This window comes from Vulpes vulpes, chromosome 4, assembly GCF_048418805.1.
Source record: "Vulpes vulpes isolate BD-2025 chromosome 4, VulVul3, whole genome shotgun sequence".
Classification (NCBI taxonomy): domain Eukaryota; kingdom Metazoa; phylum Chordata; class Mammalia; order Carnivora; family Canidae; genus Vulpes; species Vulpes vulpes.
The window spans coordinates 54,109,791-54,124,627 of record NC_132783.1 but is presented as its reverse complement, the minus strand read 5'-3'; the positions used below and the strand labels follow the sequence as shown (position 1 = coordinate 54,124,627).

At 39.9% G+C, this 14,837-nt stretch overlaps 1 protein-coding gene across 1 annotated transcript in view; it reads right to left on the bottom strand.

Moving 5' to 3' along the window:
* Positions 1-14,193, bottom strand: part of ABCG2 (ATP binding cassette subfamily G member 2 (JR blood group)) — a 144,565-nt gene extending 130,372 nt beyond the window's left edge. The window contains exon 1 of the mRNA XM_025998112.2: positions 13,643-14,193. The gene's annotated coding sequence lies outside the window, so the exon portion shown is untranslated. The remainder of the gene's footprint in view (positions 1-13,642) is intronic.
* Positions 14,194-14,837: the final 644 nt, after the last annotated feature.

Here is a 14,837-nt window from a genome sequence, read left to right as displayed (position 1 = left end):
AGAATCCCCTGGTACTGCCATCCCACTCCTGCTCCTGCTTCCGGTGTACCAAGACATGAACCAAAAAGTAACAAAGTTACACCACATCCCTGAGAGAATTGCAGGGATTAATACCAAGAACAGAGATTGTTGTTTAATAGGTCTACACATCAGTGATATTTGTAGAGTCTCCATCATTTGGGGAACCTTAGAATAGTCCTTCTAAAACGAGACAGCAAGTTACTGTACCTTGTACTTCTCACCATGAAGGAAAAAAAAACCAAAACCCACCATACTTGCTTCTTTCAAATTTGTAGGCATCATATGCTGTTTTAGCATGCTGCTCCAAACCACTTGATAACTTCTAAAGCTACCATTTTTGAGTGGGGCCAGATACATGTCAAGGCTTCAAAAGAAGCTACCCTGACACTTGAGCCCTACGACCTGGCAGACCAAATGGTATTAGAAGTATTTTGTTGAAGAGAGAGATTGTATATATAGCTTGAGGCAGGCTACAGTAGGATGGTCACAAAACAGACCTCTAGATGTTTGGTAAGGCTACACCTCCTCTGATGACAAATATTCTCCCCTTGAAAAGCAGCTCCTGGCTGGCTACTGGTCCTAGTTTTTGAGACTGAACATATTACCACACAATACCAAGTGGCTATACAACTTGAACTTCCCATCATGAACCACAAAGCTGGATGTACACAACAACATTTCCACTGTAAAATGGAAGTAGTATAGAGGAGACCAGGTCCTAGCAGACCCAGAAGCACAAGGAATATGTATAACCAGTCATTTCCAACTACCAAGATATCTTTTTCTATCACTTTTTTATCTTTTCCTTAACCTATATGGGAGTCCTCTTGGGGAATTCCCAGTGAGCTTTTCACAGAAGAGAATGAATCTTTGGTCTAGTCCTCAAATGGATCTATACCTGATACTACACTGCCAAAGGTGGATGACCAACCAACCACCACTCACTCAGGCATGACCACAGAAGACCATGATGAAGGGAAATCCCCCAAGTTGACAGAATTTTGAGGGGTATTTCTGGTTGTTTGTCTTATGGTGTGAAGTACAAAGACCTATAATTATTTATGGGCAGTGGCTACTGGATTGGATGACCAGCTGGGAGCTAGGAAGGAACTAATTGAAAAATTGATGACAAGATGGACTGTGTATGGTACTCTTGGAGTGAGAGAATATTTCAGTGCCATGTATATATCCAATAGAGAATACCCATGATGGTGGAGGCTGTCAAAATTCAGATGATCAAGGGAATCTGTTTTGCAAATGTAAGGAAGCTTCCTTCTCCAGGCATCCCACTGCTTGCTCAACCTGTCTATACACAATATGGCCAGAGCAGCATAGAGGGAAGTGTGAACTAATAACATGGTTTTCACCTCCCCCAGGCTGTCCTGCCTATAACTTCTACCGAGTGCTCAATCTGCCAGCAGCAGAAGCCAATACTAAAGCACTGATATGGCACCACTCTCCGGGTGACAGGTGGCTACTTAGTGGCAGTTGATTATGAAGAACTCTTCCCTCATAAAGAGAAACATTCTTTATGCTCTCCTGAGCATAGCTGCATACTCTAGATAAAAATGTGCTTTCTCTGCCTGCAGAGCTTCTGCCAATACTACTATCATGAAGTTACGGAATGTCTCATCCATGGCCATGGTATCCCACACAACTGTCTCTGACCATAGGCATATGTTATGAACAAACAGGTTTAGAAGTGGGCTCATGCTTTCAAAATCCACCACATACTTCCATTGTACAGAACTAGCTGGCTTGATAAAACAGTCATCTGGCCTGTTGAAACCTCAATTATAGTGCCAGCTGGGGCACCATGTAATGTTAGGATGTTGTCCTACAGCACAGGATGTATGCCATAAACCAGCAGCCAATATTGCACAGAGCCAGAGTGCATGGAGGTGGGGACCATGGAAAGGAATGGTTCCTCCCTCCACGCTGGCTTCCTAGGTATTTCTCTAACATGTAGACATTCTCCTGCCTCCATTTCCTCTACCTAAATGCTTTCCTCCACTCTATTTAAAATTGCAAGACCTGGGGCACCTTGGTTAAGCATCCAATTCTTGAATTCAGCTCAGGTCATGATCTCAGAATCATGAGATCAAGCCCTGCATTGTGCTCCACACTGAGCGTGGAGCTTGCTTAAGATTTTCTCTCTCTGGGATACCTGGGTGGCTCAGTCCATTAAGTGTCTGCTTTCAGTTCAGGTCATGATCTTGGGGTCCTGGGATCTAGCTCTGAGTCCCTGATCAGGCTCCCTGATCAGCAGAGACTCTGCTTCTCCCTCTCCCTCTGCCCCTCCCTAACCCTCCTCACTCTCCTCACTCATGTTCTCTCTCTCTCTCTCCCTCTCTCTCTCCTTTCAAAAAAAAAAAAATCTCTCTCCCTCTGCCCCTCCCCCATTGCTCATGCATGCATATTCATGCTGTCTCTCAATAAATAGATAGATGATAGATAGATAGATAGATAGATAGATAGATAGATAGATAAAATTGTGAAACCTCTCTTGCCTACCTAATTACCCCTTCCCTTACTATACTTCTCTCTCTAGCCATTCTCACTTTCTAATACACTGAATTATTCATTAGGTTATTATTTATTATCTCTCTTCTCCCACTAGAAAGTGAGCTTTATGAGAATAGGTTCTATTCCATTCACTGGTTTGTCCTTGGTGCCTAGGACAGTGCCTGAAACAGCAGGTGCTCAACAAATATTTCTAAATTTATTTGAATGAATATGGAATTCCTGGAGAATAGTAAACAAATACTTCCAGTCTATTATCTTTATCTGCAATAGGGATCCATTGGCAAGCTTTTTCTGAAAAAGCTAGAGAGCAAATACTTTAGGATTGTGGGCCATGCAGTTGCTGTAGCAGCCACTCCATTCTGGTATTGTAGCATGAAAGTATCCATAAACAGTAAGTAAATGAAAGGGAGATACATGGAGAGATACTAGGAAAGGGAGATACATGGAGAGGAACTAGAGGAATTGCTTAAGTCCTGAGAATTTGGAGACTGAGAAGGGAGTTCATATGGAAATAGTTTATACAAAAATGTTTGATTCATTTCTTCTTCATGACTTCTCACTCCATTATCACAGCTAATACTATTGAAGTTAAATTTTCTGTTTGGCTTTGACTTTTGAATATTCTACATTTAAAACTCCCACAGAATTATACTTATTAATATAACCTCCAGGTGGAGCCCTTTCTCTTTTCTCATTAAGCTGTTTTTATTATAGTTGACCCTTGAGCAACTCCAGGGTTGGGGGTACCAACCACCAGTGCATTTGAAAATCCAATTTTTGACTCCCTAAAACCTTAGCTACTAATAGCTAACTGTCGACCAGAAGCTTACAAGGAACAGTTGATTACCATATTTCATGTTATATGTATTAGATACTGTATCCTTACAAAAAAGTGAACTACAGAAAATGTTATTAAAATCATAAGGAAGACAGAATACATTTATAGTACTGTACTGTTATTGATACTGTGAGTTTATATTGTCTGTTTACAAGATGAATCATCTCTCAGTGCCTATCTCAATATTATCTTTTCAAATTCTTATTTAAATTCCAGTTAGTTAACACAGAATATAATATTAGTTTCAAGTGTACAATATAGATTCAACACTTCCATACAATACCCAGTACTCATTATGACAAGTGCACTCCTTCATCCCCATCACCAATTTAACACATCCCCCCATGCACCCCCCCTCTGGTAACCATCATTTTATTCTCTATAATTAAGGGTAAGTTTCTTGGTTTGTCTCTCTCTTTTTTTCCCCATTGCTCATTTGTTTTGTTTCTTAAATTCTACATTTGATGTTTGTCTTTCTCTGACTGACTTATTTTGCTTAGCATTATACCCTGTAGCTCTATCCACATCACTGTAAATGGCAAGATTTCATTCTCTTTTTATGGCTGAGTAATATTCCATTATATATATTATCATTATATTCCAATACATAAATTATATATATATATAAAATATCCATTGACTGATGAATAAATAAAGAAGAGGTGGGATATATATATATATATTTTTTTTAAAGATTTTTATTTATTTATTCATGATACACAGAGAGAGAGGCAAAGGGAGAAGCAGTCTCCCTGTGGGGGACCCCAATGTGGAACTTGATCCCAGGACCCCAGAATCACGACCTGAGCCAACAGCAGATGCTTAAACACTGAGCCATCCAGGTGCCCTATATACATATCTTTAAAAATGAAGAGATAATATGAAGAAATCATATTTATTTACAGATATAACGATTCATGCATTGATAATGGAGAAGCAACAATACGATTGCTCTATGATAGCTTAGTATAATTGATATGATTGCTTCATGGTAGCCTAGCCAACACATAATGAATGAATCACTATAAAATTTTTATGGCTTATAGTATTATAGTCATATTCATAATACAGTATTGTTCCTTTTTTAATCTAGGGTTTAGACCCAATGTAAGGCCTGAGCTCATGACCCCAAGATCTAGAATTGCATGCTCCACCTACTGAGCCAGCCAGAGGCCCCTCATAATACAGTTTTGGAAACATTGTTACATTTTTTAAAAAGCCACTTACCTGTAATAATAGCCTGATACATAGTTATTCCAACTGAGAGAGACCGAGACAGAAGCATACTATATAGTAATGTAATTTGTTGAAGGCAAAGTTGTAAAACAGTGAGAAAAGTACCACAATATTAATTTTACATTAAATATCACTCATCTTATGCCTGTGTAAGGATAGGCTACCCACTTTCATACAATTCTTGCATACAATGTTGTACACAATGAATACTCAGGCAATGATGATGATAAGGACACAAAATGTCTCCATACAGCTCTTGTACAGTTACTCGATTTTCACACAGACACTCGCATGCATACTCAACAGCTGTTTATTAACTTATGGCATGATAACTATTTACTATTAAGTGGAAGCAATCCATCACAAAGGTCCTCCTTGTCATTTTCATGTTGAATAGACTGAGGAAGAAGAAGGAGAGGGGAAAAAAAAGAAGGGGAGGAATTGGTCTTGCTGTGTCAAGGTGGCAGAGGTAGTAGAAGTGGAGGAGGCGGAAGGTGAGGCAGGAGGGGCAGGCACACTTGGTGTAACTTTATGGAAATACATGTAATTTCTGCCTGACATACTTGCTTTTTCCTTTCTCTAAATATGTTTCTAAACAATACCAATCCTTCCACCATTTGCTTAATTTCAGTGTCCATGTTGTGAAAGAACTCAAAAGCAGTCTTGAATAATCAGAACATTTCTGCCAGATTGTTTCACATCTGTTTGTTTCCCGGCACTGCTTCTTCAACATCCTCCTCTTCATTGTCCGGCACTGGTTTGGAAGCACTCATCTCCATCAGGTCATCTTCTGTTAATTTCTCTGGTGTGGTGTCTATTGGCTCTTAAATTTCTCCAAGATCCAGATCTTGAAACCCTTTACCACAACCTTCCTCCACTTTTCCACCCCCCCCATATCCATATCCACAATCTTTTTCATGATTTCCTTGATTGGCTTTGTTATAATTCCTGTGAAGTTATGCACAGCATCTAGGCACAGTTTCAGCAGCAGGAATTTATTGTTTGGGGCTTGATGGCTTTCATGGCTTTTTCTATAACAACAACGGCATCTCCAGTGGGGTGATCCTTCCAGGCTTTCATGATGTGCTCTCTCTTGTAGTTCTCTTTCATAGTGTTGACAATCCTTTCCTTAAAGTACTATGCGTGATGAGCCTTAAAGGTCCTTATGATGCCATGAGCTAGAGATTGAATTTGAGGGCAAGTAGACCACCTCAACACCTTTGATGTTGAACTCATAGGGTCCTGGGTGGACAGGGGCATTGCCCAAAATCAAAAGAACATTAAAAGGCAGTCCCTTCCTGGCAAGGTACTTCCTGACTTCAGGAGCAAAGCATTGATGGAACCAATCCAGAAAAAAGGGTTCTCCTTGTCTAGGTTTTCTTGTACAACCAAAACAGTGGTGGCTGGTGTTTATCTTTCCCTTTCACAGCTCAAGGGTTAGCAGTTTTATAGATAAGGCAGTCCTGATCATAAACCCCACTGCACTTGCACAGAACAGCAGTTAGCCTATTCCTTCTTGCCTTAAATCCTGGTGCTTGCTTTTCTTCCCTAGTAATAAATGTCCTTTGTGACACTTTTTTTTCGGAATAGGGCACTTTGGTCTGCATTAAAAACCTGTTAAGGCAGATATCTTTTTTCCTCAATGATTTTCTTAGTGGGTTTGAGAACTCACCTGGCTGCCTGTTGGTTGGCAGAAGCTCCTTCTCCTGTTGACATCTTTTAAGCCAAACTTCTTGATAAAATTATCAAACCATCCTTTGCTGGCATTAAGTTCTCCAGCTTTAGATCTTTCATCTTCCTTTTGCTATAAGTTGTCATATAATGACCCCATTTTCTAGAATCATATTAGAGCCTATAGGTATACCTTTCGTATACTAATCTTGTACTCAAATAAGAGCTGCATTTTCAAAATGAGGTAAAAAGGTATTTTACACAAAGTGCCAAGTTTTCACCCTCACTGGTGTAGTGACAGTGACAGTTTCACAAATTTTTTTGATTTTTTTTAAAGATTTATTTATTTATGAGAGAGAGAGAGAGAGAGAGAAGCAGAGACACAGGCAGAGAGAGAAGCAGGTCTCTACACAGGGAGCCCAATGTGGGACTCGATCCCGGGACTCCAGGATCATGCTCTGGGCCAAAGGCAGGCGCTAAACCGCTGAGCCACCCAGGGATCCCCACAAATTTCTTTTTTTTTTTCTAATGCTTCTTATGCTGGATTCATTTATCTTGAAATAACAGGCAACCACACCACAGACCTCAATCTACAGTACATATCAAGCAACTCAACTTTTTCTTGTAATGTCATGACTTTCCTCTGTTTCTTGCAAGCACTTTGAGCATCATCAGTGGCACTTCATATGAGTCCCATAGTGTTATTCAAGGATTACAATGCTGCACTAAGCATGGTGAAAAATATGGGAGAACTGCGAGAAAATACATTTTACTGTGATACACAATATACTGAAGAGACAAACGGGTCATACAGAGATTATTATTTTAACACAACATTTTAAATGGATATTGGCAACACTCGAGCTCACCACCATAGCTAGGAGAGGTGGCTATAAAATTCTTGCAGTGTATAGTATGTACTAGTGTTAATTTTATGTAGTTATGATTTAATACTGCATCTTTGCATTTGTTTACATTTCTCTTGATCACAAATGGCATCATGTATGGTCTGTGTTTGTGCACATACTGTTTTTTTAAAGATTTTATTTATTTTCTCATAATAGACACACAGAGAGAGGCAGAAACATAGGCAGAGGGAGAAGCAGGCTCCCTGCGGGTGGCCTGATGCAGGACTCGATCCTGGGACCCGAGGATCATGCCGTGAGCAGATGCTTAACCACTGAGCCACCCAGGCATCCCAGTGCACATACTTTTTTTTTTTTTTTAAGAAAAAAAAGATGTATTTATTGGGATGCCTGGGTGGCTCAACAGTTTAGCGCCTGCCTTTGGCCCAGGGCATGATCCTGGAGACCCAGGATGAAGTCCCACGTTGGGCTTCTGCATGGAGCCTGCTTCTCCCTCTGCCTGTGTTTCTGCCTCTCTCTCTCTCTGTGTCTCTCATGAATAAATAAATAAAATATTTTTTAAAAATTAAAAAAAAAAGATGTATTTACTTGAGAGAGAGAGTAAGGGGAGGGGCAGAGGAAGAGGGGGAGCAAGAGAGACTCTACACTGAGTGTGGGCCAGGACACGGATCAATCTCATGACCCTAAGATCACCACCTGAGCCGAGACCAAGAGTAGAATGCTTAACCAATTGAGCCACCCAGACACCCCTGTGCACATTCATTTTGACAAATGTTAACTTTTTATAATAGACTTGTGTATATTTTATGATAGTAAATTACAAAATAGTATCTACATATATTTTTTTGCATTCATGACATATCTAACTTCTTAATTTTCTTGATACATCTAGGCTATGCAGTTTATCTGTGAGTTTTTTCAAATTGTTGCAAATCTCCAAAAATTTTCCAATATATTTATTGGTAAAATCCATATGTTAGTGGACCCACACAGTTCAAACTCATGTTGTTCAAAGGTCAACTGTAGTTTAGTCTACAAATATTTATTAAGCATCTACCATGTGCCAAGAACCAAGTCTTAGGATATAGCTTTGAATTAGACAAAGGCCTTATCCTTAGGAAGTTTACATTCTAATGAAGACAAATGATAAATAGATATAGATATAGATATGATACCTTTCAGAAAATGATATGTCATATAAGGAAATTACATAGAATAATGGGAGCCTTCCTTGAGGAAATACCATTTGAGCTGAAAACCGAAGAATAAGAACCAGTCATGCAAAAACCTGGTTTTTTTCACTGTGGTAAAATATCTATATAAAATTTACCACTTTTGAGTAGAGTTTTGTGACATTAAGTACATTAACATTGTTGTGCAACCATCACTGCCACCTATCTCCAGAACTTTTTCATTTCCCCAAACTGAAAATCTGTACCTGCTAAACAATAACTGATTCAGTCCTTCCTCACCCCAGTGGCAACCACTATTCTACTTTCTGTTTCTATTTGACTCCTGCAGGAACCATATAAGTGTATAGGTCATACAGTATCTATCCTTTGATGACTAGCACAATTCACTTAGCATAATGTCATCAAGGTTCATCCATGTGTCAGAATTTTTTAAACGAATATTCCATTATAATGGAAAATTCCATTATAATACATATTTAGTGTATTCTTCTATTGATAGACATTTGAATTACTTTCATCTTTTGGCTTTTGTAAATAATGCTGATATGAATACAAGTGTACAAATTTCTATTTGAGTGCCTGCCTGCTTTCGATTCTTTTAATATTCAATATTCAACCCTTTTAAAATTGGATTGCTTGGCTTTTGTTGTTGAGCTACAGGAATTCTTTATATATTCTAGATATTAATCCCTTATCAGAAGTGGAAATGTTGGATCATATGGTAACACTATGTTTAATTTTTTAAGGAACACCAAACTGTTTTCCATAGCACTACATCACTTCACATTCCTACCAGCAAAGCATGAAGGGTCCACTTTCTTCATATCCATGCCAAATCTTGTTATTTTCCTTTTTTAAATTATTATTATGGCCATCCTAGTGAGTATGATATGGTATCTCATTATATTTCCCTCATGATAAGTGATGTTAAGCATCTTTTCACATGCTTATATCATCTTTGGAGAAATGTCTATTCAAGTCCTTTATCCTTTTAAAATTGGGTTGTTTGGCTTTTGTTGTTGAGCTATATGAATTTTTTATATATTCTAGATATTAACCCCTTATCAGACATATGATTTGCAAATATTTTCTCCCATTCAGTAGGTTGTCTTTTCACTTTTTTAATAATGTCTTTTGAGACATGCAAGTTTTTAATTTTGAGGAAGCCCAATTCATCTAGTTTTTGTTTTGTTGCCTGTGCTTTTTGGTGTCATACCCAAGAAATCACCGCCAAATCCAATGTCATGAGGCTTTTCCCTTATGTTTTCATCTAAGAGTTTTATACTTTAAGCTATTATGTTTAGGTCTTTGGTTCATTTTGACTTAATTTTTGTATATGGTATAAGATGAGGGTCTGACGATTCTTTTGCATGTGGTTATCCACTTTTCCCAGCACCATTTGTGGAAAAGACTCTTTTCCTCATTGGATGGTCTTAGCATCCTTGTCAAAAATCTTTTGACCACATACATGAGAGTTTATTTGAGGGCTCTCTATTCCATTTCATTGGTCTGTATTTTTTTTTATGCCATTACCACAGGTTTTTTTTAATTACTATAGTTTTATTGAAGTTAGAGGGTTTTTGTTTTTTTTTTAGATTTTATTTATTTGTTTCATGAGAGACACACAGAGAGAGGCAGAGACACAGGAAGAGGGAGAAGCAGGCTCCTCACAGGAAGCTCAATGCAGGACTCAATCCCTGGACCTGGGATCACGCCTTGAGCCAAAGGCAGACACTTAACCGACTGAGCCACCCAGGTGCCCCAATAACACTTTATCTTAATAGATGGTAGGACAGATTTGCCCCACAGGCAGTGTTTTGACACTCTTTGGACTAGAGGTCACAGTTGAGCATTTTCAAAGGCTTGAAGGCCAGTGTGATCAGAATAAAGGTGAGAGAGGAGAGAGATGAGGTTACAAGGATAAGTCAGGGCCAGATCACAGAAACTTGTAGACCACAAGGAGGATTTGATGGTTTCTCATTCACTCATTCACTCACCAAACATCCATCAGGGACCCACGAGCCATCCAGGTGCCTATCCCTGGGTGATTTTTAAGAATGATAGTCTGGGCAGCCCCGGTGGCTCAGCGGTTTAGCGTCACCTTCAGTCCAGGGTGTGATCCTGGAGACCTGGGATCCAGTCGCAGGTCGGGCTCCCTGCATGGAGCCTACTTCTCCCCCTGCCTGTGTTTGTCTGTTTGTCTGTGTGTGTGTGTGTGTGTGTGTCTCTCTCTCATGAATAAATAAATAAATCTTTAAAAAAAGAAAGAATGATAAAGTCTGAGACCCACTGCCCTAAAACATTTACTCCTGTGGGGTAAAGGTCTTAATGAAGGCAAAGCTTAAGACAAACATAAGAACAATTTTGACAAAAGAAGTAGAAACAGAATTATTTTCAATGTACAAAGTTTTCAAATTATGACATAAAAAGAAAACAGACCTAGTACAGAACAATATAGGTTTTCAAAGATCCTGAGAGAATGATTGAGAGGAGCAAGAAAAGCACAAGATTAACCTGAACCATGAGCAAATCCAGCACGCCCACTAACCAGCTATGTGCCTTGTAGCAAATTGCTTACCCAGAGTCTGACTTTCTTCAATAACAGGTTAAAATAATAAGTTCCTTGACCTGTACCCTATGACAGTTGTGAAAATCAAATGGGATAACATATGCAACAATGCTTTGTATGGAAGGATAACATCGTGATCAAGTTTCATTTTCTGCTGTGACTTTCTTTTTTTTAAGATTTTATTTATTTATTTATTTATTTATTTATTTATTTATTTATTTATGACAGACAGAGAAAGAGAGAGGCAGAGACACAGGCAGAGGGAGAAGCAGGCTCCATGCCGATAGCCTGATGCAGGACTTGATCCCGGGACTCCAGGATCATGCCCTGGGCTGAAGGCAGGTGCAAAACTGACGAGCCACCCAGGGATCCCTTGCTGTAACTCTTTACAACAGAATATATGCATCTTCCCTTCTACTCAGGAAATGGGTAGGATTTTGAATCTTGTAGTGACTTACGATAATTCTCTTTAGTGTAGGTTGCTAGAGATACACAGCTTCGATGAGGGTTGTTCTGGGCTTGACAAGAGAGAACAGAGGGAAGTGGCCTCATCTGCCAGAGCTTTGGCAGATGGTGGCAGGGATACCATTAATATCCCTGAACTCATCTGTAGCTTTATAATGTCTCCTCCCCACAGAAAGTTTAATTAAAACATACAATATCAGGGCGCCCAGGTGGCTCAGTTGGTTAAGCCTCTGCCTTCGGCTCCAGTCATGATCTCAGGGTTCTGGGATCAAGCCCCACATGAGGCTCTCTGCTCAGCAGGGAGTCTGCTTCTCCCTCTCCCTGTGCCCTTCTCCTTCCCCCTGTTCTCATGTGCAAGTGCTCTCTCTCTTTCTCAAATACATAAATAAAATCTTAAAAAAAAGACCTATAATAGCTGAGGCCAATGTACAGTCCTGAACATTCTTACTGCCTAGCAGCTGCTATTGTATGGGCTCTTTACAGTAGCTTCTGTGCTGATTGGTCAATGTTTGTGCCACACAGGTTGTTATCTTTCAGTAACACCTCTGGTGATACCCCATAATTAAAAGGAGTGTTATCTGAAGCTCATTTCAAACAGAAGCAATTCCCCTATCTCTGGGATGGTTTAATGGGTTCCTATCGTGCTTCACCAGGCCTGCACATTCCTCGGAACTTTGATCTCATCGCATACTCCTAAACTTAATGACAAATAGTTTTAGCATGTTCACTCATCACAACAGCACAATTTACAATTTATTCTGTTTCAAGTACATTTCTCCTGCTGAGGAAGACATGAGCTACTATTCTGGAAGAACTCCCATGCCAGTGTGGGTAAGAATTCTATTTCTAGGCTGAATAAGGTTTCCTTATTCATTTCATGTAGCTAAGCTAGGACATCCCAGGCCACCACACTCTTTATTTCCCCCTTTTTCCCATTGCTATTTTCTCCCCTCAACTAGGGACAGAATAGGTAGACTTCCGATCTAATATTCATTTTTTTTTCCTCTTAGCTTGTCTCTTTTGGATTAAAAGTGACTTTCAGATAAATGTGTATCATTTATTTTATTTTAAAGATTTTATTTATTTATTCATGGGAGACACAGAGAGAAGCAGAGACACAGGCAGAAGGAGAAGCAGGCTCCCTGCAGGGAGCCCCATGTGGGGCTTGATTCCAGGACCCCAGGATCAAGCTCTGAGCCAAAGGCAGACGCTCAACCGCTGAGCCATCCAGGTATCCCAAATGTGTATCATTTTTTTAAAAAAGATTTTATTTATTTATTTGTGAGAGAGAGAGAGAGAGAGAGGCAGAGACACAGGCAGAGGGAGAAGCAGGCTCCATGCAGGGAGCCCAAGGCAGGACTCGATCTGGGGACTCCAGGATCATGCCCTGGGCTGAAGGCAGGTGCTAAACCGCTAAGCCACCCAGGGATCCCCAAATGTGTATCATTTAAGAGAGGGAGCTAGTACCAGGAGAACTTAAAGGCCTCTCATAAGAATATAAAACATATTCATTATATTCCTTACTTGAATTGACTTTAAACTATGTAGTAGACTCATACGCCTTACAATCTTTACCTCCAAATGATAGGTGCAAAACACCATTATTTTTCTAGCATGCATAATTTTTCATTGAAACCGAAATGTTCAAAGTGACCACTAGCTGTACCAGTTGAGGTGTGATAGGACACCTCATACCCTAAATTGCAAAAATTAAAGGATTTCTGGCTCTACTCAAAGTGATCCATGCAGTCTAAAGAGCAGCCCAACATTCTCTCTCACTAGGGATGACTTGGCTTAGCACACTTGGAACTGTTTAACAGAAACCCCAAATTTTAGAGATAGTCCTTTAAAGCAGATACAACCAGGGCAGGAATGGTGACTGATTTTCTTTTCAGGTGCTCTACATTAAATCACATTCTTGGTTAAATACCTTCATTCCACCAGCAACCCCCAATCCTTTTCCCCCCAAAACAAAACAAAACAAAAAACCCCAGAGGATTTACACCCTTGTTACTCAAGGCACGGTTCACGGACTAACAGATCTGAGATTGCCTGCAAACTTGTCAGAAATGCAGTCTCAGGCCCAAACCAGGGCCACAGAATTCTGCTGCTTTTTAACTAAATGTCCAAGTGATTCATATTCACAATGGAGTATGAGAAGTACTGGTTTAAGTGACAGGTTTGTTAAGAAGCATACCAAAAACGAATCAAGATTCTCTACTCAGAACACTTGAAAAAATAAAAACAGACAACTCACTTCAGTTACGACGTGTGATGAAGCAGCCCCAGCCTTGGAAGAGAGGCAGTGGCGATATGGAGAAGGCTTCTACTCTTGTACGTTTTTCTATAGAGACTTCTGCCCAAGATTCATGTCCCTTAAAGTTCCAGGAGCTTCCCTTTGCCAGCCCTCGGGGGCTAGGGAAAGAATCAGAGGAAATGCAGCAGCCCCTCAGCGTGGTCCTGCAATGGACCAGAAAGACTGAGGCTTTCCAAATAAACTAGCCTGGAGGAAATGGGCAGGGTGCAGTCGAGGCTTCTCCTATCGCCCTGAGTTCCTTTCTTCTCCACCATGAGCCGGGTACTACCCACATTTCTTTCTCAAACACTGAGATTCAAACCGACGACCTAATGCCTCCAATCAGCCTGGGAGCCTTTTCCAGTGTTCCTGGCAAGAGGATGGGAAAGAGAGAAAATGCACCCATCAGAGAGATATTTTTATCTTTCTCTTTGTGCAACAGAATCCTGGTGACAGCATCTCAGACACTACCAACAGCTTGAGGATCAAAAGCAATTCTAGCAAATAGTTTTGCTCTGTGTAAACTTCCTGTCTTTTGCTAGCTCTGACGAAATTGAGGGTCTCCTCTCATAGGCCCTGCCTTCTGGCAAAAGAGTCAGAGAAGGAAGATAACAGATTCAAAAGGAAGTGAAAGAAACCAAAGCAAAGACAGCATTAGGTTTCAGGGCAAAGACCCACCAGAGACTGGAAGAGGAGAGAGCAGCTATATTTAGAACATGCTAGCCTTCTAGTGTTCTCCTTTTCTATCCCAGAAATTTAATAGGAACATGAGACCATATTAAATAGGCATTTCATATTCTGAAAACATGATGAAGTCAAGTGAAATAATAGGATATTTACCAAGAGCTTCTGGTCCCTCTTTTTACGAGTCTTGACAAGTGTTTTCACCCATGCCTCCCCAGTTATAAAAGGGTGACAAAAATGATACCAGCCTTACAGAGATGGCCTGATACTATCATGAGATACAGGAAATGCCAATGATTGAGCTTGCCATGCTGTAAGTTCTCTTTATATTTAAGTCACCATGCTGAGCTTTCTTTTGCTCATACCTAAGCACAAATCATGCACTCAATAAATATATTTGTTTTCCTCCATCTTCCCCTGGCATTCAATAAATATTTATTGAAGTGAAAGTTTAAAAAAATCTTGATGTTGT